The sequence below is a fragment of the Athene cunicularia genome, assembly GCF_003259725.1.
Source record: "Athene cunicularia isolate RWA chromosome Z unlocalized genomic scaffold, athCun1 chrZ_part4, whole genome shotgun sequence".
In the NCBI taxonomy this organism is placed as follows: Eukaryota; Metazoa; Chordata; class Aves; order Strigiformes; family Strigidae; genus Athene; species Athene cunicularia.
The window spans coordinates 3,027,123-3,033,122 of record NW_020799145.1 but is presented as its reverse complement, the minus strand read 5'-3'; positions in this window follow the sequence as shown (position 1 = coordinate 3,033,122).

Sequence of the window (6,000 nt, the reverse complement as noted above, 5' to 3'; positions counted from 1 at the left end):
CGCATGCGCGGGGGGGGCGCGTTCTGCGCAGGCGCACAAGCCTCTGGGCTCCTGCGGCGGTAGTCGGTGCGGTCCTAGCGCGCCCTCTGCCCGTCACAGGGCATGTCCCTGCCGCCGCCCCGACGGGCAGTCTTGTTTTCATGATTGCTCAGATGGGTTTATTCACTCATTAAGGAAAGAGCAGGGGCATGTAGTGTGAAGGATGAAAAATAGAAACCGTAGCTTTAGACGTGGTGAATGAGTCTTGTTAGCTTCCTCTCGTGACTGGAAAATAGATGGAAGAGAAGTAAAGGTGGGTGCCCACACCATTGCAAGGGCGGTGCCTGTGTTGGAAAGGAATAGCTACTATAGTCCCACACCTAAGGTCTCCTCTGTCCTAACATCTTTCTGGTACTAATATGAATACCACATTTGAAATACTTCCATCTGAACACAAATGCAGAGAAGTGAACTATAATGATGTATACATTAGAATCCAGGCAAAACTGTAACATACTTCGGGAAAAAATGTAGAGGACCAAAATACCAAGATACTTCATACCCTAGACTTCTAAGTGGGGAACTTGGAAATGCCTTACTACTAAATGCTCTGCTGTCAGATGTCAATCAGAGCATCCACTACAATCACCCTCCTTGCTATAGTCCCTTTGCTCAGCCCTTTTTGGCCTGCTTTTTTGATAGCTAGCCTTTTAAATTAGGAAATGGACCTAATAATTAGGAGTGTAGCAGCATCTCATTTAATATTTTCCTTTCTATTATTCATATTACAAAATAAATGGCACAAAATACATCCCAAAGAATAGGTATGACTTTTGGAATCATCCTTCTTCAGGATTAATTACAGCTTACAAGTTCACCTTACTTGATGAAAGCACAGAAAAATTTCTCAAAGAAAATCCATGAAGCAATTAGCAAGGGACCTGTGTGTCTTTCATACCTCTTTGTAGCTTCCTTAGTTAATGCTGCAGCATCCTAACACATGTACACGTAAGAGGCAAGCATGCTGCCAGCTCGTGCTGTTCTGCAGAACAATGCCCAGTTGTCTGCTGAAGGAACCAGATACTGCTGCTAATAGCAACTACAATGTAGGATTTTGTTGTAACTGTATGTTGTGCAATGAAGTCTTTGTAATGTTTGTGTTGCTGCTTTTCTCTGTGGAGAGGCATGAGGTACATAACTGAAATTTAAAAAAAAAAAAAAAAGTGTGACTATCAAAATCCTCACATCAGTGATATGAATAAGATCTAAACTATGTAATCTTTGGTATGTTCTTGTCAGCTGAATCAAGAACCTATTTAGATGCCTAGTATGGTAATTGGTAATAATAGACATCTATTTATCATACTTATTATACTTGAGTAGAGAAACATAAGCACATTTCTCAGTGTTGTTGCATGGGAATGTAACTCATAATACCCTGGGATGCAAAAGTTCCTTAGAAATTTATTTCATGCAGGGGACCAAGGTCACAGGGTTTCTTGAACAGATCTGGCAGAGGCTACCAAGGCACAATGACAGGATAGAGCAGCAAGACTTTGATAACAAAGCTCAACAGAATTGCAAAACCCATTTATGCACAGAGGTCCAGTTGTGAGTTGTCAAGTTCACCTAGCTGAAGATAAGACTTGCTTGCTGCTGCTTACTCAGTGACAGTCATGTTGGTCTGGAAAATGCGCTCTGGTGATAGTTGTGTCCTGAAAAGGAAGAGCTCATGCAGAGCTGTGGGAACATCCAGGGACATTGAAATGTCATAAATCTAGATAAGTAAGTCTTGATATTAGTGGGCTAGTGAAAGGAAGGAGGGGACACTGCTGGTGACAAAAGTATATTCAGGATTCCAATGTTGCAGGAGGGTAGCTATTCAAGCACAGTTGCCACTGTTAAGACTCCTGGCATTGATTTGCAGCTATTGCCACAAATTGTCATTTAGATTGTGCAGCTAACTATCACCTAATGTTAAATCTGCAGCTGTTGCATAAACAACTATGGAGGTCCAGTCCTCATATTTTAAATTTAAAAAAAAAACAAAACTACCCCTCTCCCCATTATTATCACTACCAGCAACATAGCTCAAAACCAAAAAATAACTTAAAGACTGTTAGTGAGAAATGGTCATAGTCTATGTTATGACGTTTTTGCCATGCTGCTTACAGATACAGACATCATGTTATGTAAACCACAGGTGTGTGACAGTGTGTGAGCATCTGTGTTGTGTACATCAAAATATTAAGTCATCTTGATTTCTGAAAACCAGTTATGGAATAAATGAGTCCATTACCTTGCAAATTTCTGCTGCTGAAATGTGAAGGTTGCCATAGATTAGCCTGTTATTTAAACTGTCAGATTTTTAGTTTTGACCCACCAAAACCAGACGTTTTCACTGAGAAGAGAACCATATAAACTGAACAAGTTAGGGTAAATATCCAACTCACTTTCCTGTAGACCATCTGCAGAGATTATTTCAGAGAGCAAATTATAAAGGTTATTACCATTCTTAAAGATGAAATATAAAGAAATATCAAAACATTATATTAAGAAATTAAAAACCAAACAGTAAAAGGGAACTTATTTGCTATAATGCCACAGGAAAATCCTATGTATTTTGAAAGGAAAAGAAGAAAAAAACCCACCTAACAGTAGATTAAATGCTAAGACTAGTCAGCAGCAAAGCCATGAGTTTTAGTAAAGCACAGAGAAAAATCACTCTGATTATCGCAGACATTTTCTGAGTTCAGCCAGGAGAGATAGAAAGAGTATTCCTGTGAAAAGACTGTTAGAAAGGGAAGAACAGTTTATGCTATTGTCACTGCAAAATCAAAGACAGCAATCTGTGCTTATATACAGTATATGACCTGAAATACTGGGACAACACTCATTTACAATAGCTAGATGCCATCATTTTACCACACTCCATCATTTTACCAGTCATCCTGGAATAGGCCAGTACAGTTCTTTTGGATTAATCATTATGTTTGTACTGATTTTCTGTCATTTTTTTTTCTTTTATACCCAGCTACAGTTAAGTAGAATAAAAAGCTAATTCTGAGCAAAGAAATTGCAAGTAATAAAATTAATTGGATACATTCCACCTGTATTTCCTAGCAATCAATTATTCACAAATGGTCACAAAATCATTTGGCAACATTACAGAATCACAGAATCATCTACGTTGGAAAAGACCTTGAAGATCATCCAGTCCAACCATTAACCTAACACTGACAGTTCCCAACTACACCAGATCCCACAGCGCTATGTCAGCCCGACTCTGAAACACCTCCAGGGATGGGGACTGCACCACATCCCTGGGCAGCCCATTCCAACCCCCAACAACCCCTTCTGGAAAGAAATGCTTCCTAATAGCCAGTCTAAACCTTCCCTGATGCAACTTGAGGCCATTCCATCTTGTCCTGCCGCTTGTTACTTGTTAAAGAGACTCATCCCCATCTCTCTGCAACCTCCTTTCAGGTAGCTGTAGAGGACAATAAGGTCTCCCCTCAGCCTCCTCTTCTCCAGACTAAACACCCCCAGTTCCCTCAGCCGCTCCTCGTACGACCTGTGCTCCAGACCCTGCACCAGCTTCGTTGCCCTTCTCTGGACACACTCGAGTCATTCAATGTCCTTTTTGGAGTGAGGGGCCCAAAACTGAACCCAGGAATCGAGGGGCGGCCTCACCAGTGCCAGTACAGTGGTAAGATCCCTTCCCTGTCCCTGCTGGCCACGCTATTGCTGACACAAGCCAGGATGCCATTGGCCTTCTTGGCCCCCTGGGCACACTGCTGGCTCCTGTTAAGCGGGCTGTCAATCAACACCCCCAGGTCCCTCTCTGACTGGCAGCTCTCCAGCCACTCCTCCCCAAGCCTGTAGCGCTGCTGGGGGTTGTTGTGGCCCAAGGGCAGCCCCCGGCATTTGGCCTTATTGACACTCCCCAGGTTGGGCTCACCCATGGCTCCAGCCTGTGAAGACCTCTATTATATATCATTTGATAATTTGTAAGTTTATGCAATTAATAATTATTGGTTTCAGATAATTCTGCAATGAATGTTAATGCTCACCTTCCATTTTATAAGTGGTATGTCATTTCACAGAAGCCACACTATTGTTTTCAGTTACTCACTGGACAGTTTATGTAACTAACCAGCAGTATAAACCGGTAGCATTAAAACTCAGTTTCCTAAACTTTGCAACAGAGTTTTGCAATAACGTTTCTGGGGTTTTTTCAGTGGATGAACTGCACAACTGACACACATTCATGCTGAGGTTTGGAAATGTATGTATTATTCATAAGTGGTATCACCAAATGTTCAAGAATCCCAAACTAAAATTTTCTCTATGTGGAAATAAATGTTACAATAGTCATAGTTATGGTTTAGTTAAGTTAGAAATCAAATAAATTTTGATACAAAATACTTTCTTATTGAGAGACTATACTTGTTTCTCACAGAATATAAAGGGAAATCAAAGCAGATCTCTTACCCTTACCTTAACAGCCATACATTATATATAAAGCAAAAAATGAAGGGAGAAAAAGATTTGAAAGTTCTGAAAGCAACTCCTCTCACTTAATGGATTAATCATTGTCAGAGTCAATAAACATGCGTGCCAAAACCATGGGCTATCAGATTTAACGTAGCTATCACAACATTTGCAGAAGATTTTGGTTCTTTGGAATAACATCCATATAGAAACAAGCCTGAGGACTTCCATTTGGTTTTCATAACTCCTATGAATTCAGTAGGGGGTTATTTTTTTTAAAAAAAAAATCCTTCTACATCAGTGAAAATATCCTTAGAAATACATTATATTTTTTCAGACTTTATTATCTGGGTTTCAGTGACTGACAAATATGCTCTTAGTTTCATGACTAGCCTACCACTGAAGTATTTGCTCTGTGCACAGATTTGCTTTGCCAAAAGGCATTGTGGTTTCTGAATATAGAGAATTGCATTCCTTGAAGGTGCTTTTTATTTGATACTAGGAAGCCAGAATGTCCAGAATCACAGATTATTTTATAAGTCTTGGCTTTAGGAAATGAATTTATTCTTTTAGATTCTGGAACACATAATACAGCCTCCTAAGGAAAACACCAACATTATGAACTGCAGATCAGTTCATTGGATTGGATCACCTCTGACCAATAAAGGGGCTATATACAAGCTATATATGGCTTTCCAAGAGGAAAAAGGGGTTGTAGAAGGAGCTAAATCACTCCGGTATGCATTTCTCTAACATCATAAACAAAGTGACAAAAGAACCATGGAAGCTGCCATGTATGGAAAGAAATTAATTAAGCTTTTTTGGAGTGATGGCTGCATGTTTCCACCAGGTAACAACCCCTACCCGAAGTGTGGGGTACACAGTCCAGTTACAGTATATTACATGGATGTGAGAAATTTGAACAAAATCATTTGTGAGATAGAAGCTCTTGCATATGAAAGCACTGGTAGATTGGATGACCTAGGCTTGTTGTATGTTATACATATAAATTATTGGTTTTACTAGGTGTTTCTGGAATTTTTGAAACATTTGCTGTATTGTGTCATCTGAAACACAGAAGTGCACTTGATTTATATTGCTACACATATTATACTGTTATGTGTTAGGGATCCTGCCCTGACTCTGCTGTCGAATTTGAAGAATATTTTCAGTCTGAAGATGAACAGTAAACATACATGTCTGATCTGGTAGGCTGTTGGACATCATCTGCAGCGTGGGACACCATCTCTATCCAAGAAGCAGGATCCTGACTTACAGGTGTCAAGATGCAAAACACATTTGCAAGTATCTTCTTAAGAAGATACAAGGGACAAAGTAAAATAAGAAAACAGAGGATTTTCTTCTATGTGATTAGTGGATATTAATCGTAATTTCATCTTCTGTGTCTCTTCATTGTCGACACTTGTCTGGACTGAGACATATAGTAAATAACCTCTGACAGCGTATTAAGGGGCATCTAGCATTAGCAGCGCCCTCTGCAGGCTTTTATTTGGTTAGCAAAGTAAG